The sequence below is a fragment of the Micropterus salmoides genome, unplaced genomic scaffold (assembly GCF_014851395.1).
Source record: "Micropterus salmoides isolate LMB-PRFRI ecotype aquatic unplaced genomic scaffold, ASM1485139v1 Ms_hic_scaffold_2617, whole genome shotgun sequence".
Classification (NCBI taxonomy): domain Eukaryota; kingdom Metazoa; phylum Chordata; class Actinopteri; order Centrarchiformes; family Centrarchidae; genus Micropterus; species Micropterus salmoides.
In genome coordinates, this window is record NW_024041837.1 from 14,304 (window position 1) to 42,205 (window position 27,902).

Below are 27,902 nucleotides of genomic sequence, written 5' to 3' on the forward strand. Positions count from 1 at the left end.
TCAACTGAGGGGGTTGGTAAACTACACGGTAAACTATTCAACCTCACTTTATTGAACATTGCACACTCCCAAGACCCCTGAAAACCCTCATGACCGGTGCACCTAAGCATGCCAGGACTTGACCATCAGCCTGAACAAAAGCGATGGGAGACAGCCCTGAATGGACAATGTTTGGTGAAAACTGCGTTTGTTCACTACTAATTACTGGCTGCTAGGGGTGTGACGAGACACTGAGCTCACAAGACTAGACATAAGATCGGGTTCACGAGATTGACATGTGACAGATTTCTGCACCAATTTATGGTAGACATGTTTTTATTTATGTAAATTCAGGTGGCAGGTGAGAATTCATAATAAGGCAGTAATGCTCTCAGTAATTCTGTATTGCTTTCGGATATGTTGTCTCCTGGGCCCAGTTGTTCAAAAAGAATCTAATTAATCTGGATCAGAATGATCCGGATTTGAAAATCCCATGTTTTGGTATCCCAGATCACGTAATCCCTCTTACTTTTGTGCCGGTTTTTCAAAGCAACATCGGGATGGATCACCCTGATCCACATACAAGCTTTTCAGGATTACCAAATCTGGATTTCCAGTCCAGATTAAAATGCTGTTGATTATATAAAGACCAACAGGTAGAACAGCCAGCATTGGGTCGCTTTTATTTGAAGACACGGAAAATGTACAATAAAACAACAGAAACATTTCCTTCCATTTTCTATAAATCCAAGAAAAACAAACAAATATATTATATATATGTGGTGTATATGTATGTATAATATATATATATATATATATATATATATATATATATATATATATATATATATATATATATATATATATATTATTCACAGATACGCTGTGGATATTTTGAGCATGTGTTGTCCTAAAGTCCAATAGTTAAAATAAAGATCATTGAGAGTTCAGAGAGAAGCTTTTAGCTTTTAGGAGGTGATCTGAATGAGGGACTGACTGGAGCTGCAATGAGGGATGCAATTGTTACAACACAAACTGAAGGTTTGATCCAGATCAAACCCAGGATTGGATTAGGTGATCTGATCCGATTTCAAAAACCTTTTTTTTCTTTTGAACAGATTTGATCCAATCCGATAGCCGAAATCCGATCAGATTACTTTTGAAAAACTGGGCCCTGTGTTTCAGCAGGTTTTCTGCTCATGTTCAAAACCTTCTGCATATTCAAAATCTCTCCCACATATCTGTGTTCTCTGACATGTTGAGACTAAAGGCTAATATCACGAGACTAATGTCATAATTTAATTTAGTCTATTTAAACTGCTGTGCATTATTGCTCCATTGGTAGTAACATTATCTTACCTTGAGACCGTTTGGAAAATGAAATTAAGCCACAAGACTTGTGATCAGGCAGAAATATCACCAAAAAATGTTCTAAATAAACTGACCTGACTGGTCGATGGTCAGATAATCACAGACAGACAGCAGCTGAAACTGGAACACTACAACACCTCAGCAACGCAGACGATCTGGAAAACTGGTAGTGACCCTTTTTATTTTGCTCTGATCCTCTGAACTACATAATTAAAAATAAGGTTGCGGTGACCGTTAAATGCTGCTGAGGTGGTGCTGATGTTTATCAGATACATTTTGAAAATAGCCTTCAGAACTTATGATTCACAGTAGTTGTAATGTTTGTGGTCAGTGTAAAAATTTCCATTTCCTCTTTCAAAGTAAAAATAAAGGTGTAGGATTTCACAAGAAAGTGACTTCAGCCAAATGTATTTTTAGCGCACTTTAGAGCAGCCACATCGTGAAGAACACACTTCTTCAAGAACCACTACAAGAGGTGTGAAGGATGTGGCTGCACATCCAACATACTTCAATATATTCAACTTAAATATATTCAACTTCAATATTTAATATATTTTAAGTGTACACCTTATTAAGCATAATCATGGTCAGAAAAAGAGTTTCCTGTATTAAGGAATATAATGTTATATAAGGATATAAATAACCAGAAAAATCCTATTTTGGAAGCAATGGGTTGGGTGGATGGTTAGATGATTAGGCGACCTACACCCCAGAGACCAGGTTCGCTTCCCAATGGAAACAGAAAGCCAACCTCTCTCTCTCTCTCTCTCTCTCTCTCTCTCTCTCTCTCTATATATATATATATAGTCATTTCAAGTTTTTAACCAAGTGAAGTCTGTGCGAGTGAACACACGCACCGACCCCGCTATCATCCATCCCGATGTTTCAATGTAGTTTTGTAGACTTCGTCCCAACCCTACTGAACAGACTGGTTATGCTGTTCCCTGATCGAAGATACCTGATGCTGATACCTGTTCAGAAAAAAAAAACAAGAAAACTGGACTCTGATGGTAACTTGATAAAAGGTAATTCCCTGGCAAATAGGTTTGGTTTAATATATTTATGCTAATGTGTAAAGGGAATACTGCTGGTAAAAAGCACCTTATTTGTTTAAAGTGTTTGCAAACCACATGTTATTACACTTTTGTGTATATAGTAGTACATTTAAATAAAAATTGTGCAATCCACTACTTTAGAATTCATTCAATATTACGCGTAAGAATGTTATGTACTGGTGATGCACAGCTTTATAATCATACAGGTGCTTCATTTTCCCTTGTGAGGAGGTCAGCTTCTCTTTAGCCATCTCCCCAGCAGTATACAACCGATGTCGGAAACCATCAACATAGTCAGCCAAGTTGCTGGGAGGTTCTGATTTCCCAACATCATGCAGCAGAGTGAGCGGCCCACGCACTGTATGCCCAAACACCAGTTCATTGGGGCTAAAACCAGTGCTTTCCTGCACAACCTCTCTGGCGGCTAACAATAACCACGGCAAGCCTTCTTCCCAATTCTGGTTCAACTCAACACATTAACCACGCAACAGAGACATCAGAGCTCCTTGACTCTGACCATGGTATAGGGAGGCCTCGTTATGTTTAACCTGTTGTTGCTTTAAAATTTATGCAAACAAATGAGACGAAAAATTTGAGCCTTAATCACTGAACAATTTTTGAGAACCCAAAGATGGACATGAACTGGGTCAGCGCATTTACCACTGACTTGGCAGTGATTGAACGCAATGGATATGCAGCCGGATATCTGATAACACATCACTGTAAGCAGGTAATTGCTACCAGGTTTAGAACAAGGTAGGGGTCCAACACAGTCAATTATCAGGTGCTCGAACGGCTGCAAGATAACTGGAATAGGACACAGAGGAGCTGGCTTAACACTCTGACTTGGCTTCCCAGTCATCTGACATGTACGACATGTTTTGATATACAGTGACACATCCCTTTTTTATCTATGCCAAAAAAGTAGCACAGAATGTCCTGACTGATCATGAGAAGTCTTCAACACTTCTTCACGAAACTTTGAAGGAACAACAATCTGAAACACAGGATTACCAACAACGTTTTCCTCATGCAAAAACGATTTCCTCACCAACAGTTGGTCTTGTAGCAATTAGCCACTTGCAACACTCTTACCATCAATAGCAGTGAAAACACAATCAAACAGCAAACTCAGAGAGGTATCAGCTCTCTGCTCTGCAACCAAGTCACTGCGAGAAACAGACAAAAGAGAATCAGGAATGAATCTTCTCTGCTCCACCCTGCTCAGATGCAGGCTGAGGTACAGGTTCAGGCTCCAGCTCAGCACGATGCATAGCCCAGAGTTTAGCACTCTCATTGGGTTTTCCTGTAACAGAGGGTGAGGACATTATTATAGGAGGCGGCGGCAGACAACCCACAGTTAAGTGCCTGTCTATGCACTGGAACAGGCAGCATGATTAAACTCATTCCCCGCATCAGCACGTGGTCTCCCAACTCAGTTTCCCCAAGAAAATGGCAACACAGAGCTCACAATATATGAATGAAAAGCTCCAATATCTCTCAAAATTTTTACCGGTATGGTGACATCACTCCCCACTAGCAAAACACAGCCGTCAGACACGAAAACTGAGAAGTCTGATTCCTCTAAGCTATACTTATCTCCAGCATTCACCAGTTGACAGGGAGAAATGACAGGACTGACATGTACAACAGAAGCAGCAAATGCAATAGGCTTAACCGGCAGGCCACTATCGAATTGGAGGCTTATGTGTGTGAGTGTCCATTGGTGTCGGCAGTTTGTATGGCCCAGGGGAAAAAGCTGTTCGTCAGCCTGCTGATGTGAGATTTGGTTGACCTGTAACGTCTGCCCAAGGGCAACAGATCAAACAGGGGGTAGGCAGGGTGTGAGTGGTCTCTTGTGATGGCCTTGGTTCTCCTGAGGCAACAGGATATAGAGATGTTTTACAGGCTGGGCAGAGGGCAGCCAATGATCTTTTGGGCAGTGTTTATAACCCTCTGTACCGCCTTCCTGTCCTCAGCTGTGGAGCCTGCGTACCACACACTTTCACAGTGTGTTAGAACGCTCACCACAGAGGAGTGATAGAAAGCCAGCAGCAGCTTCGTGTCCAGATTGTTCTTCCTGAGGACACTCAGAAAGTGTAGCCGCCGCTGAGCCTTCTTGACCAGGGCCCTGATGTTATGGGTCCAGGAGTAGTCAGCAGAGATGTAAGTGCCCAGAAACCTGAAGGTGGTGACCATTTCCACCCGATCTCCATTTATGAGGAGAGGGGCGTAGTCCTGTCTGTGCTTCCTGAAATCCCAAATTTTCCAAAGTTCTTTTGTTTTAGGGATATTCAGGGTCAGGTTATTGTCTGAGCACCAGCGCGACAGATCCTTCACTTCTGCCCTGTACGCTGTCTCGTCCCCTTCGTGGATACATCCAACTACTGTGGTGTCATCCGCATATTTTATAATGTGGTTTGTTGGGTGGGTTGGAGAACAGTCATAGGTGTACAGGGAGTATAGCAGAGGGCTCAGAACGCAGCCTTGTGGGGAACCAGTAATGAGTATGAGTGTGGAGGAGTGGTGGGGGCCTAGTCTCACAGATTGTGGGCGGCTCAACAGAAAGTTTTTAACCCAGATACAGGTGGGGAGAGTAATCTGTAGCTGTATCAGTTTACTGTAAAGAATGTCCAGAATGATTGTTTTAAACGCTGAGCTGTAGTCCACGAAGAGCATCCTCACATAGCTCCTCTTGTTTTCCAGATGGCTAAGCGCTGTGTGGAGTGTGAGGGCGATGGCATCCTCTCTGGGGGTCGAATGAAGGAGGGAGACAGTCTCTGATGTGCTGGGAGACTGATCGCTCGAGGCACTTCATAATTACCGACGTCAACGCGATGGGTCTGTAATCGTTCAGGCTGTCTATGGCAGTTTTTTTGGCAATGGGGATGATGGTAGAGGCCTTCAGATATGTGGGGACGGAAGCATGTATCAGGGAGAGATTGAAGAGTTTAGTGAGGATCCCTGTCAACTGGTCTGCACATGCTTTAACCACCACCCCCGAGATGGCGTCGGGACGAGCAGCTTTCCTGGGGTTCACTGCTCTCAGGTTCTTCTTCACCTCATGCTCCTGAATAGAAAGAGGTGGAGTGCTAGAGCCAGGGGGAGACAGTGACTGCAGGTATGTGGTGGTGATCTCTGTAACCGGGCAAAGAAGCTGTTTAGCTCCTCTGCCAGGGTGCTGCTGCTAGAAGATGTGAGAGGGGAGCGGCCTTTGTAGTTGGTTAGGGCCTGAATACCCTTCCGTATCTGTCGCGGGTTGTGGTCGATCAGACGTCCCTCTACTTTCCTCTTATAGGAGTCCTTGGCCTGTTTAATGCCCCTCCTCAGGTCAGCTCTGGCGAGATATGAGTGTTATCTATCTTCCCATCTAACTTCTGGCAAGAAAGTGGATTTGTATTTAAAAATGTCATACTTTTCCTTTAAAGGAGCTATATGTAGTTTTTTAAAGGAAACAAATCACTTTTTTATTACCTGTGGGTTTGGGGTTGTATTCTCACATAAAAATTATCCACTTACTGTGTTTAATCATTTAAAAATCATTTAAAATGGCTCTCTTCAATGTGAGATCACTTTCAAGTAAGACTTTTATCTTAAATGATTTTATCTTGTCTGCAAATCTAGATTTTATGTTTTTAACTGAATCCTGGTTGCAAATGAATGACTATAGCCAGCTAGCTGAACTGTGTCCGCCTCAATATGATTGCTTTAGTCAACCGAGGGTCAGTGGTCGTGGTGGTGGGCTAGTGAGCGTGTATAGGAAAAACTTTAAATGTCATCAAGTACGCTGTGATGAATTTAACTCCTTTGAAGTTCTCACTCTTAAAGTTGGAGGGCTGCAACCTATCATATTTGTTATAATTTATCGCCCCCCAAAACTGCCTGGAGGATTTTTATCAGGACTTCCTGAATTTTTATCTACTCTGGTTTTAAATTATGACAGAATTGTTCTTTGTGGCGATTTTAATATTCATGTTGATGACCCCACCAATAATAATAATAATAATAATAATAAATCCTTATTTGTAGAGCACTTTTCAAAAACAAGTTACAAAGTGCTTTAACAAGTGTAAAGAATAATACAAAAAAAAGATAAGAGCATGAAAATTTAATATAAAATTAGTAAAATACAATAAAATAAAAGGGATAAAATAAAGTCAAATAAGATCGGGAAAAGCTCTCCTATAAAAGTATGTTTTAAGAAGGGACTTAAAAGAGTTCACTGACTCAGCCGACCTGATTTCCTCGGGCAGGCTGTTCCAGAGCCTCGGGGCCCTGACAGCAAACGCTCTGTCCCCTTTAGTTTTCAGTCGAGACTCTGGAACAGACAACAGACCTCTGCCCGAGGATCTCAAGGTACGTGCTGGTGCGTATGGGACTAAAAGGTCAGAAATATAACAAGGCGAGAGGCCATGAAGAGCTTTAAAAGTGATCAATAGAATTTTAAAGTCAATTCTAAAACATACTGGGAGCCAGTGTAATGAAGCTAAAATAGGAGTAATGTGGTCATATTTCTTTGTTCTGGTTAAAAGCCTGGCAGCTGAGTTCTGGACAGTCTGGAGTCGATCAATAGATTTTTGGGTTAAACAGGTGAAAAGGCTGTTGCAATAATCCAGGCGTGATGAGATGAAGGCGTGTAAAATGGTCTCGGTGTCCTTAAAAGTTAACATAGATCGAATTTTAGCTATATTTCTAAGTTGATAAAAACATGATTGAACAAGCTTTGTGGTGTGCTGCTCGAAATTTAAATTACTATCAAACCAAACACCAAGGTTCTTTGCCACAGGCTTAATGTGATTTACTAGGGAACCAGCAGATGGCAGTATTTGATTTGCCATCTGCTGGGACCCGATGACCAGGATTTCTGTTTTGTCTGAGTTCAGCTGGAGGAAATTATTTGACATCCATTTTTTAACTTCACAAAGGCAGTTGTTAAGTGAACTCAGCATTCCAGGGTCTGTGGATCTGACGGGCAAGTATATTTGTGTGTCATCAGCATAAATATGAAAAGAAATGCCATGTTTATGGATAATATGTCCAAGGGGAAGCAGATACAAGGAAAACAAAATGGGTCCTAAGACCGACCCCTGAGGCACACCATATTTAACTGGACAGAATGAAGAGACATCTTAATCTTAATGCAACTGACTTTTTAAATATGGCCACTTCTTCTAACTTCAAACAACATGTCAAAGGGCAAACACATAACCGTGGTCATACACTGGACTTGGTTTTTACCCTGGGTGTCAGCATTTCCTCTGTGGAATTAGTGGACATGACCATATCTGACCACAGATGTATTGTTTTTAGCTGCGATTCGCCTGTTACTCATGCCGCCTCACCAAGCTCCGTGTGTTGTCGCATCTTTAATGAACAAAGTGTTTCAAAGTTTTGCGCATTCTTTCAGAGCCAAAGCCAACACCTGTCTGATTCCAACACCAACAATCTGGTCGATCACTTCAATCATATCTGCTTGTCGTCACTAAATATTACTGCTCCTCTAAAGGTTAGGCCTACGTCTAAAGCTAGTAAGCAACCCTGGATAAATGACAGCATTCGCAGTCTAAAAAGGGAATGCAGGAAAGCAGAGCGCAGATGGAAAAAATCCAGTCTCCAAGTCCATTACCTCAGTCTGAAGGATTTATTAATTAACTACAATAACATGGTTAAGGATGCGAGAACACACTATTTTTCTGAACTCATTACTACACATAAACACAATCCCAGGTTTCTGTTTAAGACTGTGGATCAGCTGGTAAACCCAACCCCTCCTTGTGCCTCAGCTGGAAGTAATGATGACTGTGAATTGTTTTTATCTTATTTTACCAATAAGGTGGTGTCAATCAGAGCCTCTATTACCCCCGTGGCCTCTTACTCAGAGGTCCCTCAACAGCAACAACAGAGTTTTAACCAGTTTTATCCCATCGACTTGTCTGAGCTTTTAAAAACAGTATCACAAATGAGAGTGTCCTCCAGCCCACTTGATGTAATACCTACAAGATTTTTACTGAAAGTAATGGATTCTGTTGGGCCCCATTTGATCTCTGTTTTCAACAGCTCCCTATCTACTGGTTGTGTCCCTGATTATTTTAAAACGGCTTGCGTGAACCCACTTTTAAAGAAACCTGGTTTAGATCCCTCCCTCCCACATAATTTTAGACCAATTTCAAAACTGCCTTTTATTGCAAAGATTCTAGAAAGAATTGTGTCCAAACAGCTGCTCACTGTGCTGGAAAATAACAAATTATTTGAAAAGTTTCAGTCTGGTTTTAGGAAGTACCACAGCACTGAGACTGCCCTGCTTAAAGTCACCAATGACCTTTTAATGTCTGCTGATGAAGGCATGTGCTCAGTCCTTGTACTCCTGGACCTTAGCGCTGCTTTTGACACCATTGATCACAACATCATGTTAGACAGACTGAGGCACTGGGTGGGGATCTCTGGTACTGCTCTAGAATGGTTTTCATCCTACCTGTCAAATAGGAAGTTTTGCGTGTCTGTAAACAACTATGTCTCTTCGTTCTGTCCAGTTAAATATGGTGTGCCTCAGGGGTCGGTCTTAGGACCCATTTTGTTTTCCTTGTATCTGCTTCCCCTTGGACATATTATCCATAAACATGGCATTTCTTTTCATATTTATGCTGATGACACACAATATACTTGCCCGTCAGATCCTCAGACCCTGAATTGCTGAGTTCACTTAACAACTGCCTTTGTGAAGTTAAAAAATGGATGTCAAATAATTTCCTCCAGCTGAACTCAGACAAAACAGAAATCCTGGTCATCGGGTCTCAGCAGATGGCAAATCAAATACTGCCATCTGCTGGTTCGCTAGTAAATCACATTAAGCCTGTGGCAAAGAACCTTGGTGTTTGGTTTGATAGTAATTTAAATTTCGAGCAGCACACCACAAAGCTTGTTCAATCATGTTTTTATCAACTTAGAAATATAGCTAAAATTCGATCTATGTTAACTTTTAAGGACACCGAACCATTTTACACGCCTTCATCTCATCACGCCTGGATTATTGCAACAGCCTTTTCACCTGTTTAACCCAAAAATCTATTGATCGACTCCAGACTGTCCAGAACTCAGCTGCCAGGCTTTTAACCAGAACAAAGAAATATGACCACATTACTCCTATTTTAGCTTCATTACACTGGCTCCCAGTATGTTTTAGAATTGACTTTAAAATTCTATTGATCACTTTTAAAGCTCTTCATGGCCTCTCGCCTTGTTATATTTCTGACCTTTTAGTCCCATACGCACCAGCACGTACCTTGAGATCCTCGGGCAGAGGTCTGTTGTCTGTTCCAGAGTCTCGACTGAAAACTAAAGGGGACAGAGCGTTTGCTGTCAGGGCCCTGAGGCTCTGGAACAGCCTGCCCGAGGAAATCAGGTCAGCTGAGTCAGTGAACTCTTTTAAGTCCCTTCTTAAAACATACTTTTATAGGAGAGCTTTTCCTGATCTTATTTGACTTTATTTTATCCCTTTTATTTTATTGTATTTTACTAATTTTATATTAAATTTTCATGCTCTTATCTTTTTTTTTTGTATTATTCTTTACACTTGTTAAAGCACTTTGTAACTTGTTTTTGAAAAGTGCTCTACAAATAAGGATTATTATTATTATTTTTTCTGTTAACTCTGATGGCCAGTGTGCCTAATCCTACGTGAAGGGTTAGCTAACGGTAGCATGTATCTGCAGCTGTTAGCTTCGTAACGTTCAGTTTAGACTTCATCTGTCTACTATGTGACCCACATAGTATAAAATGCAACATAACGGTGCAGGACAACAACACAGTTGAAGACCCATTCACTACAACGTTATTTGCTGCGGTATAACTGTTACAAAGTGTGGTAATGATCGCATCTATAATATTCAGTCCAGCTCACTAATCCAATATATTTAGTTGTGCTGACATTGCTGAGCCTCTGGTGAAAGATACAGTTACTGGCAAGCTGTCTTCCGGTGTTTCGGTCCCTGTGTCAGATTCTGCTCGCTCACTAAAATGCTTCAATATGTTAGACACACAGTCTTAAGATGCATACACAGACATATCTCTTCTATTTCACTAGCTTTTATTTGAGTTTCTCAAAGAGGATTCTCTGATTAGCCTTACCGAAAAGCTAAAAGTTTACACACACAAGTTCTCACACAGCTGTGATTGGAGCGTTGAGAGGAAATGACAGGACTCACGATTGGTCGGTTGTACAAATCTGGAACAACTGAAGTGTCCTGTATAAATCTGGATGTCATTTGTGTTTGATGGATCTATATCTTGCAATATTGTATAAACAAGCACTTCAATAAACTCATGTACTTGCATAAAACATGCCGATCTAGTGTACATATACACAGTAACACACATACATGCATACAGAGACAATGCACACATTCTGGTTCACAGCTTTGACTGAGACCTTCTCCATAGACACTGGCTGAGAGGCTTTGCTAGGTGCTGAAAGGACAATTACTTGTTATGACTTTCAGTCATAGATTTTCATCTATCAAACAGTGTGGATGTACCTCGAGGTGATGCTGTCCCAGTCTCCTGCTGGTCAGTCTGAGAAATCTGTGTTGGTGGGAGGCTGATGGGTCTGATGTTGAAAAAACAGAGATGTGAACAACAAAAACGTGCAGAAAACCTGGTGAGAGAAATTAATGTACAGACTGTGTCTGTGTGTGAGCTGAACTGTTTTACATTTACATTCATCCGTGTTCACTGGGGATTTACATCAGCAGCTGTTAGTGAAAACTTTCTTCAGACCTGGAGAGACATGAACAAACATTTTCATTCTCAGTTATTTTCATTTTATTTTAAATGTAAACTCACCATCTGTGACAATGATCTCAAACTCCCAGTAGGAATCTGGTGATAAACGTCTTTCCAGACCACACCTGTACCGTCCTGAGTCAGACTCGGTCAGCTGTGTGATGCTCACATACACAGATACATCTGTCAGAGATCGTTGTGTATATCTGATGCTGTATCTGCCTCTCTCAGCTGTGTAACCAGTTGTTTCAACAAGAATGTCTTTCTCTTCACATTCTTCCTTGCAGAAGTACTTCCTGCTTCCAAAGAAAATAAAGGAGGATCCAACTACAATATTTCCTCCAGCTCTTGTATAGAGGAATTGTTCTTCAGGAGGACTTCCATCCAGCAGTGCTGTTGAAAAGATGAACAATCAATAGTTACTATCTGTACTTAACATGATGCAGTCTGATCACAATAATTACAGTTTCAAATGTGATCCCCAGTTACACTGGGAGCTGCCCAGTTCTACCAGTCTGTGACTGATTTGGATTCTTCCAGCAAAGATTCAGAGCATCATAATCTCAGCCTCTGCACACAATATGATCATTGATCTTTGAATATGAAAAAGTGGTCTAAATATTCTGTGATGGCAGGTGAACACATGGAAAAATACTCGTAAATAACTGCACCTGTTAATAGAAACATTCACTTCAGAGTCACAAACTTTCACACTGATGTCACGAACCCCCGGTCATGACCCTGACCTGCCTGTTGGTATTTGTGTGATTGTAGTTTTTGAGTTCTTTTTCCCTTTGGTTTGTGGTGTGCTTGGTGTGTTTTGTTTTTTTGTCTGTCTCTGCGTCTGCTCCCTCCCTCATGCTCTGGGGCTGCTGGTGGGCGTGGTCACCTGAGCTCCAGTCAACTCACCTGCGACGCATCCTGTTAATTAGCACACCGGTGTTTCATCCTGCAATCAACTCACCTTTAAAGACCAGCTCAACCTTTCAGTCCCTGCCGGATTGTTGTACCATACAGTATGAACACGCCAGCCTGTTTTCTGTCTGAATCCTTGTGCTGAATGCTAACCACAGAATACCTGCCAGTTCATGGAATTGGATTCACTCCCGTGACACGGGACCCTTTGAGCTTAGGAGCCTGGACCTCATGACTGTCGGAACGCCCCCCCCCCTCACTTGAAACAATAAGTTTGTAAGTCTATGGTCCACCAATACTCAAATTAACTATTGTGTGGATGTTTTTAAATGAGCATTAAAGTAAATCAACCAGTGAACAGTGAAGCTTTTCTTCAGACAGGAAAGAAACATTTTCATGACTTTTAGTAGAAACTCACCATCTACAACAATGATTTCAAACTCTGTATTAAATCCACCTAAACCACACCTGTACCGTCCCGAGTCAGACTTGGTCAGCTGTATGATGCTCACAAAAACATATTTAGAATATAAAGAATATCCTTCTTATGTGATGCTGTATCTGCCTCTCTGATCTCTGACACCAGTTGTGTGAATGAGGATGTCCTCTGGTTTACATTCTCTCTTGCAAAAGAACATCAGTTCCTGTATGGACAGATGGGATCTGGGCATTGGTGAGACCAGTGTTTCCATCCTGCAGAGCTGTTGAAAAGATGAACAACAATAGTTACTGTCTGAACGTCCTGTAAGATGCTGCAGTCTGATCACAACATTTGCTGCTTCACATTTACCGTAAAACTTCAATTAATAGCCGAGTCCCAAATAGCCGTCTATCCCGTTTACTGGCCTGGTGTGGATAAACATTTTGACAAATAAACGCAGGTCTCCACTAGACCCCTGGTTTGGTTTTTACAGTTCTAGTTCTTTGGATGTTTAAAACCTCTTAAACCCTGTTGGGTCACCCGCTTGAGCTGCTTCTAAGCTGCTTAGATCGTTAATACAAATACTAATGTTTGAAAGTATAATCAATGTGTCAGTATGGACACGCTACGCATCCTTAGATCGGTTAGATTCTCCACAATTCAATCGTTCAGTTCATTTAACGGAAACAATGAGCCAAAGTCTAATTCCTATAGATTTACCAGTGCAGCCGGCATGGTACAAGAGAAAAAAATTCAGACTCCTATTACCTTTAAAGCGCTCGTTAAGTCCAAATGTGTCCATTCCTTTATTATTAAGTGCCTTTAGCCTTTAAGGGTCCACCAATCAAAAGAATCAAAACAGCTTTCCTAAAAAATAAGTCCATTGCTTTCTATCTGCTAGCTTCTGCCACACTTCTCTCATCCTGCACTGTGTTGTTTGGTATGTTTTGTTTTCGTTACATTGCTGCCTACAAAAAAGTGCATAAGCCATCTGTCGGGGCTAGATCAAACTAATTTGATATATTTTTTATACAAGTAATACCCATACTTTTTGAAATACATAAACTGTTTTCATAGTAGTTTCAGTTTTGTGCAAAAGAAATTAAAGGCCTTTCCCATATGGACGTCTGTCCCAAATATAGGCAGGGTCAATTCTGTGATTTTAGCAAAAGCCCGGGCTATTTGTTGAAGCCAATTTCTTGTTTTTAATTATTTTATAATTTAGATTTATTTTGAGAATAGTCTTTTGGATTTATTGATTGCTCATGTATTTAGCTGTTCTGATTAACTTAGGCAGCTGTGGAAAGAGGAAGAGGTGTATCTGAAGAGGTATTTTGGGTCTGAACCTACGGGCAGAAACTAAAGTGCGAGGAACGACACAGTCTTTGACCTCATTTAGTTTGACAGTATTTTTGTTGTTCGATTTGTTTTAAATAAATAATCAAAGGAAATGAGCGACTCAAGACTTATATTTTGATCACTTAAATGTTTTTTTTTATTTATATAGCGCCAAATCACAACAACAGTTATCTCACAGCGCTTTTCATAAAAGAGCAGGTCTAGACCGTACTCTATGATATTTACAGAAGCCCAACAGTTCCCACCAAGAGCAAGCACTAGGCGACAGAGGCAAGGAAAAACTTCCTTTAAGAGGCAGAAACCTTAGGCCCCAGAAAAATAACTTCAGTTTTATCTGAGTTTAACATTAGAAAATTACAGGTCATCCAGGTTTTAACATCCTGAAGGCACATTTGAAGTTTAGCTAACTGAGTTTCATCTGGCTTGATCGATAGATATAACTGAGTATCATCTGCATAACAATGAAAGCTTAGGGAATATTTCCTGATAATATTGCCTAAAGGAAACATAAAGTGAAGAGGATTGGTCCAAGGACAGATCCTTGAGGAACTCCATGACTAACTTTGGCATGCATGGAGGACTCATCGTTAACATGTACAAACTGAAATCGATCTGATAAATAGGACTTAAACCAGCTTAGAGTGGTTCCTTTAATGCCAATGAAATGTTCCAGTCTCTGCAATAGGATCTGATGGTCAATGGTATCAAATGCAGCACTAAGATTTAATAAAACCAGTACAGAGACAAGTCCTTTGTCTGATGCAATAAGGAGGTCGTTAGTAATTTTCACCAGAGCTGTCTCTGTGCTTTGATGAGCTCTAAATCCTGACTGAAAATCAGGATGTGAGAGTCAAACGTAGAGCCCTGTAACCTGGCACAGCGGTTTTAAATTAAATAAAGACACTGTTAATCAAAGTTTTATGGTACAGAGTCACACTGGGAGTTTCCCAGTTCAACCAGTCTGTCACTGAGGATCATAGACTGGCTCTGCAAGTGAATGTCACTGTTGACATCTCTGTCCTTCTTTTAGCCGTCATCTTTTATACTTCCCTACATAAATAAAGGTTTCAATCAATCAAATGTAAATTATAAAAGTAACTGCCTAGTTTTGCTGCTGTTATGGTTTTTGATATGTTTTCTCTCCCCTCCTTTCTTCCCTTTTCTCTTTTCATACAACAATGAGTCATAAAAATGTATAACTGTACAATAATGAAACACATGTAAAACTATTACATAGGTTTTTATTTCAGTAATTAACAATCATTTTTCTGTCTGTCACACACCAAGACACAAAAATATATCAGAGTATACAAAAGAACAAATAGTAACATAGCACCAACAAAACACTATGAAATACTATTTCTTTTTCTTCTTTTACAATTTTCAACCACAAACCACAAGAGCTCACTTTCAACATTATCTTATTTTACAGTCTTTCTTCCCATTAACACTCTCCTGTGGTTTGAATCCTACCTCTTGTGGCACTCCTACAATGTATTGTGGCAAGGACAATTATTTCTCCCACTGCCTTTTTGTTAACTCTTACCTCTTTCCCTAGGTTTTTACCCCATTGATGTGATGTGCTATTAGCTCTTGCTGTATTTATTGCTACTCTTACTACTATGTATTGTCAGTTGTAGCTGTAATTCATGCTCTGATGCTTCTTTGTTGTTCCTCAAATGTAAGTCGCTTTGAATAAAAGCGTCTGCCAAATGAGTAAATGTAAAAAAAACACAGAACTGACTGGCTGTTGTTACATCCGAACTTTTGCAGTAATTGTTAGATGTGTACCACAGATGTTTTAATGTGATTTAAATCAGTTTTTATTTATCTAAGTTCTTAAATCAGTGCAGTTTTGTTTGTTTTTGTCTGTAGGTTGTGATAACTTTTTGAAAAATGTACTACAGTTATTTCAAATGTTGTGAAGCTACAACAAAGTCCACTAACAGTCAGGGTAAAGAAAGTGTCACCATAAAAATACAACAAAAAGCAACAAAATTGCACTTTCTTACCTTTGAAAATGAGTAAAGCTGCAACAATTTATTAATTCATGGCAACTATTTTGATAATCAATTAAATATTTTAGTGATTTTTACAAACAAATGCCGGTGCTGGTTCCAGCTTTTCAAATGTTGGGATTTGACTCTTTTCTTAATATATGATAATTAGCTATACATTTTTAGATTTTGGGAAATTTTAATGGACATTTCTCATTATTTCTCAATATTTCATATTTTTCTGACATTTTATTGACAAAACAATGAATGGATTTGTATATGAACTTTTTGTTTCTGTAAAGTTATTGTCAGCTGTACCTTCATTTTAAAGTAAACTGATAATAAAGTAACTGTGTAAGATTATGCCCTTCATTTTCCTTCGTTTATTTTGAGGAAGTAAAATAAAGAACTTGTATTAGACTATCCATTAAAGTGCCTCTGATTATCATATTTAACCATATAAAGGATTCATGAGAAACTGTTACACTACTGACCAACACGTAAAATAAAGAAATATGATATTATAATGAGAGAGAGAGAGAGAGAAATCCAAAGTGAATACTCACAGAGGAAGAAGAAGCAGAAGTGTGACGGACTTTCATGTTGAGACTCTGGTGGTTTACTGCTGACTCTCTGACTTTCTTCACTGACAAACCAGGAACTTCTAACTTCTTTAAATGATGTAGTCCCTCCTCCAAACACAACACACACAGCTCTACTGTATAATCTGTAGGCTTATGTAAAAACATGTCATTAAAAGTTATTGTTAGTGAATTCATTGACACAGAGATGAACCCCTATGGTCTTCAGTATGTCTATACCATCCAAAATTATACATCTTATTGATCCATTTTGTTCATTATTGAGTCTAAAATGTCTTGTTTTCTTAGCCTCTGTCTCATCCATTACTATCATGGGATCTAAAACTTGTTGGGTATTATCCCGTACGCACAAAGGCCACTTGACAACAAAGTGCCTCATGTAATCAAATTAAAAATACCAGTTGTTAATTTACACATAGCTACCACAAAAATATTGATCCAACTTTTCTGTTTTAAACATCCTAAATACATAAAACATTGTTATGTTTCTGTCGTCTACATTGCTAGGCAACATCTAGTTAAACAGGAAGCGGCTCATAAGGCAGAAATAACTCACCAAGCTCTTTAGCTCATCGTCAATGTTACTATCTTTACGTCCAGAAGTGGACTAAGCCTTGGCTTTGGCAGATATGTGGATGAGACACTGGAGATGGGAAGGGATACACATTGGTACGCCTGACAAGTTGCTGTGGTAGCGACATGCCCTAAAGCATACCCTGCTTTATCATCTACTATCCTCTAAATGGGACCACAATTTTAAAATGAACATCCAGCTGTATTTCGGCCGAAATGAGTTTCCTCAGGCGGGTGGCTGGTGTCTCCCTTAGAGATAGGGTGAGAAGCTTGGCCATCCGCAAAGAGCTCAGAGTAGAGCCGCTGCTCCTTTGCGTTGAATGGGGCCAGTTGAGGTGGTTTGGGCATCTGGTAAGGATGCCTCCCGGACGCCTCCATAGGGAGGTGTTCCAGGCATGTCCAGCTGGGAGGAGGCCTCGGGGAAGACCCAGGACTAGGTGGAGAGATTATGTCTCTACACTGGCATGGGAACGCCTCGGGATCCCCCAGTCAGAGCTGGTTAATATGGTTCGGGAAAGAGAAGTTTGGATGGATCCTGCTGTATTAAAAAAGCAGTATAGAAAAACTAGTAACTATAGTTTGAAGTAAAAAGTACTAAATATTCATATGAAATGCAACATATTAAAAGTATAATGTAGCATAAATGAAATACTCAAGTAAAGAACAAGTATGTAAAAATGTTTTTATTTCTAGGCTACATAATTAGATGACTAATATTAAATTACCATTAAATCAGCCATAAAAACATTTTGATTAGACCGTGAGAAAATGAATGTACATATTGAGATTCTTAGCTATTCTGATATATCTACTGATTATACAAACATAATCATCACTGACCTATTCTTTGAGTCTCGTGGAAGTGATACTGTAAAGTGTATTCTAAAGACTCCTAAAGGATTTGAGTCCAGCTGTGGTTTTCTTGAGACTTTCAGATGAAACTTAACATCGTCTTGTTGTTTTGGAGCCGTTTCTTCAGCTAATATTCAGTTCTGTCACTCAGGAAATGCAGGATTGGACCTATGTACAGACAGAAGTGGCAGCACTGAAAAGGTGTGTTTGACTATGCGGAAAATCGCGTTGCTGATTTAGCATAATGCATGCTGGATTTGACATGGCATGCTGGTTTGAAATTTTGTCCGACTTTTGCCAGCTCTACAAAACATCATCATGGCACATGACATTAAAACCTAATGAGCATGGCGGATGAAGTTTTCTGAGTCTGGTCACCACAGTCGTTTTTGTCCGGTGTTCTGTCAATTTATGCTACCTATTGATGTGCGTCGGTGACAACACTATGGGAACGCCTCTGGGCGTGGCAGGGCTAAAACATGAATGGAACTACTCCAATCCTATTGGTGTTGCTAGAACGGTAGCGTGTGACGGCGTAACTGGAGGCGTATATAAGCACGCCGGCACACAGGACACATTAGCCTTTTTCTATTCAGCAGGCACTCTGGCATGTTTGAAGACCAAAGCTACAGCAAAAACCGAAGAACCTCTTACCTGGAAGGAAGTCAGATGGCAGACAGAGAGATGGCTGGTGAACGATTCAGGCAGTGTGTCTTTCCATGCCCGTGCTACATCACAGCTGGGGACACTCATGCCCTGTGTTTCCTGTCTGGGGATGCCGCATGCCTCTCGAGGGGGCTGCTTGTGGCCATTGCGAGGCCCTGCCCCTTAGGGTGCTGAGGTCCCGTGCGGCTCTCTTTTCCGAAGACGACCGGAGGCGCTCTCCCCATGGCTCGCGCCTGGCAGTCGCTGCGGCGGCTTCGGTCATGGGGCGCCCGAGGTTTTTTCCCGTTACTCGTCTGCTGACTCCGCCTCCTCTCTTCCCCGTTCGGGAGTCCGTTCTCGGCTTCTCCTGCCTTGGGGGGAGGAAGAGCTCGCGAGCTATCTTTCTCCCACCCTCGCTTCGTTCCTTCAGATGTCGGTGCTCCCCACCAAGCTGTGTCGGACGAAACATCTGCTTTGGTGGGCAAGGCCTACATGGCAGCGGGTCGAGCTGGTGCAAGCCTGCACACTATGGCTTGGAGGCGTACCAGGCCGATCTTCTCAAGACTATGACCTAGGGGGAGGTCCCTCTGAGGAGGACCTGACTGAGCTCCGTAGAGCTACGGACTTAAATGCTCCGTCATCTGTGGCTCAACCTCTCAGGAAGGAGATGGCTTTTCTCCTGGATGTGCCCCTCTCTCCTACTGGCCTGTTTGGTGAGGTGGCGGATGCTGTCATCAGCAGGTTTCAGCACACTGGAACGCAGGGAGAGGCGTTTGAGCAATATCTCCCCCGCCGGTCTGGGTCCAGGACGGCGACAGCTGAAGAGAGACAATCTGGGCCCTCGTCTAGCTCCTACCGCCGGAGCCAGAAGTGAAGCGTTGCTTCCCGTAGTCCCCCTCAACAAAACCGGGATGCGAGGCGGCGCTCTGGCCCCGCTGAGGCTCCAGGGCATCCGCATATTAAACTACATAGACGACTGGCTCATCTTGGCTCAGTCTTGGGAGTTAGTGGTTCGGCATTGAGGTGTCGTCCTCGCCCACCTTCGGCGTTTGTCCATTTTGTCCTGAATGGATGTACGGCCTGAAGTGGAATGTGTGTGTTTGCCACCTGGTGCAGAGAACGAGCAGTGGACCCAGTTACCTGCCCGGTGATCATGGTACTGGAGTTCCTCCAGGACCATTTCGCTGCTGGCCTTTCCCCATCCACACTCAAGGTATATGTGGCTGCCGTGGCAGCGTTCCACACCCCTCTGAGGGATGGGCCTCTGGGGAGGCTTCTACTGGTCGTGCGCTTCCTCCGAGGAGGATGAGACCCATGACTCGTTCCAGGCTTCCCACCTTGGACCTGCCGGTGGTTCTCGAAGCGCTGGCTGAGGCCCCCTTCGAACCCCTGGAGTCGGCTGAGGCCAAGCACCTGACCCTTAAGATGGCCTTTCTTCTCGCTATCACCTCTCTGAGGAGGGTGGGGGATCTCCAGGCACTTTCGGTGTCTCCGCAATGCCTGGAGTTTGCCCCGGGGAGGTTCAGAGCCATCCTGCACCCCTGTCTGGGCTATGTCCCCTAAGGTTGGCAGGGTCCACGGTGCTGCAGGCGTTTCATCCCCCACCTCATGTGATGGCGGAGGACGGGAGACTTCATCTGATCTATTTACACACTGAGGTCTTCCAGTCTTGGAGTAGTTTCATTCATGTTTCAGCCCTGCCACGCCCAGAGGCGTTCCCATAGTGTCATCACCGACGCAGTGTCTCGTTCCCCTTCTCGGGGAATAAGACAGTGGCTGATTGTCAACAACATTTAAAAAAAAATCATTAGTCTTTCAGAATATGCTACCCCTGATATCTTTCTCTGGCATAATATAGTATTTCAACATGCTGCCCATCTCCTTACAGTACACATGGAGTGAGTAGTGGTGCAATATAAAATGATTCTGTAGTGGGAGCATTATTTGACAGGGGATATTGATCTATCAGAATGGGCTACCCCTGAAATGATAATATAATCCAAAAAACAGAAGATGTCATAATACTGTGAGAGTTATAACTTTATGGGATTGGAAAAAGGAAAATGTAAGGTAGCATTTTTAGACAAGGCTGCATCAAGTTGAAACCACCTTTGGCCTGCACCGGTAGGAAGTGAACCACGGCCATGGTACTGAAACCTGGGGTTAACCCGATGGATGGATGGATGGATGTATGTATGTATGTATGTATGTATGTATGTATGCAGTGAGGAAAATAAGTATTTGAACACCCTGCTATTTTGCAAGTTCTCCCACTGTGAGAGACATAATCTAAAAAAAAAAATCCAGAAATCACAATGTATGATTTTTTAACCATTTATTTGTATGATACAGCTGCAAATAAGTATTTGAACACCTGAGAAAATCAATGTTAATATTTGGTACAGTAGCCTTTGTTTGCAATTACAGAGATCAAACGTTTCCTGTAGTTTTTCACCAGGTTTGCACACACTACAGGAGGGATTTTGGCCCACTCCTCCACAGAGATCTTCTCTAGATCAGTCAGGTTTCTGGGCTGTCGCTGAGAATATATATATATATATATAGTTTCAAATGACATGTAGGCTACAGACTGCATAATTGGCACTATTGTTACTAAACAGCACCATAAAGCAGGTTAGTGCTGAATGCTCTGGTTGATATTGCAGCCTAATAATTTAATAATTTCACGTCAGCAGCTGTTTGCACTGTTTTGTCACGATTATAGGAGTTACATTGGTGTGATGCATGTATCGACTCTGACAATATCTGAATAATCATGTAGACAAATCATCCACCTCCACTCAACCCCACTAATGATTTTCTCAGACTTATCCTACCTCTACCAGCCCTTAGGCTATAACTTTCCAGGTGATTTCATTATTGTGTTGATGTATTAGTGTTTTGTCTAACGGTTTACTTTTATGATTAGAGAGGTTGCTATCAGTCATTTTAAACGTTTCCATGGGCGCAATAATGTCACAGCACATATATGCAGCAAAACTAAAAACTGTAGTTATGAACTTGACAGGACAGACAGAGGAAACAGAATTCTACATCCAAAACAATTTAGAGGCACTAATGGAGCAATCGAGTTAATGGAGAAATTATGGTAGAGGCTTAATAATCAGCTGCGCCCTCATGCCGTTCATTTAAGTGGACTGTGTTATCAATGTTTTTTATTCAAACTATTTTATTTAGCCTATGTAATGGCAAAAAATTTCTATTATTCCTTTTATTACATACATACATACATACTGAGGTCCAGACCTCGGTGACCTCATACGACCTCTTTGTGTTGAAGGAAAGTGCGTGCACACAGTCTGTCAAGCGCGCATATAGGCTACAGCACACCAGGCCGCTTACTGCTTACCGTAGCTTCCGGGTCACCAAAAAAACCCATTGCAAAATTGAGAAATAAGATTTATACTCTTGTGTATGAATTTCTGATTTCCATCTATAAACACATCAAAGAAAATCGGATAACGAGATTTATTTTCGTTTTCCGTTTTTTAATCTCAAACGGATTTTCGTTTTGAAATGAAAAAAACAAAACGGTTTGCTTCCTATTTTTTGTTTCCCTATTTACTAATGGTAATTGGCAAACGAGCAGTTTTGTTTTTTTCATTTAAAAATGAAAATCCGTTGGCCGCAAAGTACACAGACAGTCTTCCCTCCAGCCCTGCTCACTCGCTTGGTTGCAGTGTGCTCTCTAGCACTCAGAGCTCCCCCTGCTGACCATAAGGTGCCTCTGAGCACCAGCCGTTTCACACCCAGCCTCCAGTCTTTGGGGCACGGCCCCTTATTTGCTTACACTCCTAAATCCCAAATGCCCAATTCTAAATTCCAAATTCCTAAATGCTCAATCCTAAATGCCAAATGCATTATTGATTTAGAGTTTTAGTTTTAGGCTTTTAGTTTTTTCTGACCCAATAATCCCTCCAAAGTAGAGGAGTGACAGAGGGACAGAGATTGTTCAGTGGTGTTTTCTGCACTTTTACTTGATGTTCACAGAAGCCATTTGTTCCATGTGGAGACATTATTTAATCAGATTAATCTTGAGATCCAATTTGTTTTTATTTAGAGACACCCGAGGGCTATTTCACAAAAGCAGAATAAAGAAATCCCAGATAACAGAAAAGGCTAGGCTTGACCTAGTGTGGTCAGTGCAAGATTCACGAAAGCCAAACCAGGCTGAGGAGGAGCGACTATATCAAGCAAGGTGTAAATAATTTGGATACATGCAGGAACCTTTGTGACGGCCCTGCCTAGTTGGGTGTTTGACTGTGTGGTGTTGAGCAGTTTTTGTCCCTGAAGTTATCAGCGCCCGTTAACCTGATTGGGAGCACCTGGGCTGGTCGTTGTGGGAGGATAAATACTCAGGCTCTTTTGCTCTCCCTCTCTCTGATCTGGTCCTACTCCTGCCAGCAGCTGCAGCATTCCTTTGTTTTGTTACATTATGTTTGTCACCACTCAACACCCAAGCTCCCTACTTGTCACTCATCCACATCTGACTAACACACTCTACATCGTTGATTATTAGTTTAGATGTTTAAGTTGTTACAATAAAAGTTTACTTTTGGCAATCCTCTGTGTCCTCTCCGCATTTGTCATGGCTTTTGAGCCGGGTTATGACAAATTGGGGGCTCGTCCAGCCGTGATTTCCCGTTGATACTGCGATTGTTTGGTAAGATTACTGAAAATGGTATTTGGTACTTGTGTGTTACAGTTCGTTGCCTAGTAGTGTGTAGGTTTGCTTTGTATGTCACACGTAGATTTGATGCGTGTATGTATAGAGTTTGTTAAGAGCGCTCGTGGTGCGCTCAGTGGTCTCTTGTTCTCTGGTTTACCTGGGAAGTTGCGGGCTGGTAAACTTTGTTTGGATTAAACAGGAAGGACACGCACTTGAGGATGATTTCTCTGTAAGCTATTTGCTATTTGTGTGTACGGTTTCTTACCTGTAGTTTGGCTTTAAAAAAGCACTTGTTGTTTGCCGGTGGTTCATATTGTGTATCAGCTGATCCAGTTGACATTTGCTGGGTTGCCCGTGTGTAGTTTGTGTAGTGGTGATGAGTTTTCCCTTACAGGTTGTAGCGACGTTCCCCTTTGGGTTCGTTGAGCTGTTTGGGGGCCAGCGTTGTGGCGAACGTGACAAAAGCTGGTGCTTGGGAGCATGTCCGTGGTTTCGGGAGTGTTGCTGGTTTGCCAGTTGCTTTCCTGATCCAGCAGTCTCTAGTGTGTAAATACCCACCACAACTAGCCACATGAAGACTAGGGGGAGCTTAGTCGTACTGGTTTTAGATAGCGGAGAGACTCCGAACCACGGTGGGGGATTAGTCCTCTTTGGACACACAGGCGAGCGTCTGGTGTCTGTCTGATCTCTTGAAGTAGCCTATATTTAGTTTTCCAGGTTTGTTGCATAGGCAATTTAACATGTCTTAAGTTGAAACATTTATTTATTTGAAGCAGATGTTTTGGCGGCTTATGCTCCTTTCATTCGGGACAGGTCTGTGTCACTTGTGGGTGGTGGTAAAATCCCATTAAAGATCCTGAGGGATACGGTGGCCTACAACTCCTACACTGTTAGCTCTGTGTTGCCTTTTTCAAGGGACACAGATACTAGTGACTTTGTTCTCAATCGTGGAATGGGGTTGAGTGTGTCCAGCACCTTTGCACAGTATGGTTCTTGACTGTAAGCTGGTTCAGGGTGAGGTTGACGTGGTTGTGCTATCAGCATTGCCTATTGAAGGTATACACCTTATTTTGGGGAACGGTTTGGCTGGTAGCAGAGTTTGGTCTGACACTCCTCCCTCACCAATAGTCACTTTGTATCCATCTGCGTTTGTCTGAAGAGTTCTGGTGCATTGCAGGAAGTTTCTCCGGCCTGTGTGGTTACACGCGCTATGCACAACTTGCAGTTTGACATGTTACCTGAATCTAACAGTGTTGATGTGCCTCTGGAGGTTTCCTCACTGACTGAGCTGCCCTTGTCATTGTCTCATGGTGAGGTGGTTCAGGAGCAGCGCAATGACATCTCTTTGAAGGAAACATTTCAGTGTGTTATGCCTGCCTCGGAGATTGGTAATGTGGCATCTGGCTACTTTGTGCATAATGAATTGCCGTTCAGAAAATGGGTTCCAGTGAGTGAGGATGGTGTGAAATGTGATGTTTTCCAGGTAGTTGTGCCATTGAAGTTTCGTCCACTTGTTTTGAAGGTGGCACATGATTATGGGCACATTGAGTGTGGGCACTTTGGTGTCCGGAAAACATACCTTAACATCCTAAAACATTTCTTTGGCCTCAACTGAAAAAGGATGTGTCTGCATATATTAAGACCTGTCATGTGTGCCAGCTTACAGGTAAGCCGAATCAGAGTATTAAACCTGCGCCATTACAGCCTATTCCAGCTGTGAGTGAACCATTTACACACCTTATTGTTGACTGTGTGGGTCCATTGCCTTGTGCTAAGTCTGACTGTAAATATTTACTTACTGTTATGTGTCAGAGCAACAGGTATCCAGCTGCATGCCTGTTGAGGTTCATTACAACTAAGTCAGTGGTTAGGGCTTTGACACGGTTCATTTCCATATTTGGTATTCCTACGGTGATCCAGAGCGACCAGGGGTCAAACTTTACATCTCACATGTTTGGTCAAGTGTTGAAGCTGCTGCGCATTAAACAAAATCAGTCTTCAGCCTATCATGCGCAAAGCCAGGGGTTTTTGGAGAGGTTCCATCAGACGCTTAAGTCTCTCTTGCGTGCATATTGTACAGAGCTAGATAGAGACTGGGAAGACTGGATCCCATGGCTACTGAGCCACCGAAAAACCTGATCGACTTTGCGAATGGTCCAGACACTGTTTGTTTAAAGCTGGGTGTATAGCACAAGAGAAATTGGGTGCATCTCAAAGTAAAATGAAAAAGTTCTATGACAGATGTACTGAGAGACAGGAGTTCAGTCCAGGTGACCAAGTCCTTGCACTGGTGCCTATTGTGGGGTCACCGTTTCAAGCTAAGTATATTGGTCCATACACTGTGTGAGAAGCTTTCAGATTTGAACTATATTGTGGAGAGAGCTCGACGACTGTATCATGTTAATCTCCTTAAACCTTATTACAAGCGTGCAGTTGAGATTGATGCAGGTCAGGATGTGAAGGATGTTGTGTGCCCAGCGCTTTTGGTGACTTGAGAGCTTTTGGCACGTGAGTCAGATGGGGTGCTGGAGCCAGACGAAAGTTTGCTCTGTGGGAGACTGAAAAATTCAGAATCACTTTGTAATTTGGATAAGTTGTTGGCTCATCTGCCTGAGTCTAAACGTAGTGAATTGGCTGAGTTACAACACGTTTCCATGTCTGTTTGGTGATATCCCTTCACGTAGCACTTGGATTGAACATGATATAGATGTTGGAGATACTCAGCCGATTAAACAGCGTTTCTATTGCGTGGCGCCAGCTAAACAGATATTTGAATGCTGAGGTGGATTACATGCTCCAAAATGATATTGTTGTTCCTTCTGCATCCAGTTGGGCCTCCCCTTGTATTTTGGTTCCAAAACATGATGGCACACCAAGATTTTGTTCGGACTTTGGGAAAGTAATGCTGTCACAAAATCAGACTCGTTTCCAATCCCACGCATGGATGTCTGCATAGATCAGGTGGAATCTGGCAAATTTGATTTGCTTAAAGGTTACTGGCAAGTGCCTTTGTCCAAACGTGCACAGGAAGTTTCTGCATTTATTACACCTTCAGGTTTGTATTCGTACAATGTGATGCCCTGTGGGTTAAAGAATGCTCCCGCAACATTTCAGCGGTTGATGAATCGTGTAGTGTCTGGTTTGACAGGTTGTTCTGTTTATCTTGATGATGTGGTCATTTATAGTGACACCTGGCATTCACATCTCCAGCGCATTCGTGCATTGTTTGAGCGTTTGGTGGAAGCACACCTCACCATCAATTTGGCTAAATGTAGCTTTGACATGGCAACAGTGACATATCTTGGCTGTGTGGTAGGGCAGGGGTGTGTGGCTCCAGGCCAAAGTCAGGGCAATAGCAGTGTATTGTGTATGTAGAGTATCCACAACCCACCACCTTGGGTTTTGTGGGTTATTATAGAGGTTTTTGCAAAAATTTCTCCACTGTTGTTTCCCTTCACCGAAATGCTCAAGGCAAAGAGGAAATTTGATTGGTCGGCTATTTGTCAACAAGCCTTTGATAATGTGAAACTGCTGTTGTGTTCTGCTCTTGTCCTAGCAGCTCATTGTTTTGATCGAGCTTTTATGCTTCCAGTAGATGCCAGGCAGGTGGGAGCAGGCACCGTTTTGCTCCAGGGGGATGACCAGGGTTTGGTGAAGCCAGTTAGTTTCTTCTCCAGAAAGTTTAACAGTTACCAGAGTAACTATTCTGTGATTGAGAAAGAGGCATTGTCACTTATTTGGGCCTTACAACATTTCGACGTCTATCTAGCAGCAGGAGGGCTGATTGTGGTGTAAACTGAGCACAATCCACTGACCTTTTTGCATTCGCTCAGATGTCCCAACCAGAGATTGACCCAGTGGTCATTGTTTCTCCAGGCTTATAACCTGGATATCACATATGAAAAGGGATCAGAATATTATTGCAGATGCACTTTCTCGTGCTCCTCTGCATTGATGGAGATTAGTATGAGGTGTTTGACTGTGTGGTGTTGGGCAGTTTACTGTTCTCCTTTTATCCCTGAAGGTATCAGCGCCCATAAACCCGATTGGGAGCACCTGGGCTGCTCGTTGTTGCAATAAATATGTTTACGCCGTGTCCTCTCCGCATTTGTAATGGCCTTTGAGCCCGGTTATGACAAACGAAACCACTGTAAAGCCAGATATATGTTTGCTTTGCTTCCCTCAATCTTTACCAACTAACTTCAATAATTTCTTCATCTAAACCATCGACCTGCCTCTTGGACCCCATCCCGACTTGGCTGCTTAAAGAAGTTTTACCCTTAGTCAGCACTTCTGTACTAGATATGATCAGTCTCTCTCTATCAACAGGCTATGTACCACAGTACTTTAAAGTAGCTGTAATTAAACCTCTTCTGAATTGCCCCAAACTTGATCCAGATGTTTAGCCAACTATAGACCCATATCTAACCTTCCATTTCTCTCTAAGATTCTGGAGAAAGCAGTTGCTAAAAAGGCTGTGTGACTTTCTACAGTAGTAGTAGTTTATTTGAGGATTTTCAGTCAGGATTTAGAGCTCATCATAGCACAGACAGCACTGGTGAAATTACTAACGACCTCTTTATTGCATCAGACAAAGGACTTGTCTCTGTACTGGTTTTATTATATCTTAGTGCTGCATTTGATACCATTGACCATCAGTGTTAG

The 27,902-nt window shown here is 42.0% G+C and overlaps 1 long non-coding RNA gene across 1 annotated transcript; it reads right to left on the reverse strand.

Moving 5' to 3' along the window:
- Nucleotides 1–858: 858 nt before the first annotated feature.
- LOC119919213 lies at nt 859–16,659 on the reverse strand. The gene is made up of 3 exons (XR_005447657.1): nt 16,442–16,659; nt 10,937–12,799; nt 859–3,711 (listed from the first exon to the last, which is right to left on the reverse strand). It is a non-coding gene; the product is annotated as an uncharacterized LOC119919213 (long non-coding RNA).
- Nucleotides 16,660–27,902: the final 11,243 nt, after the last annotated feature.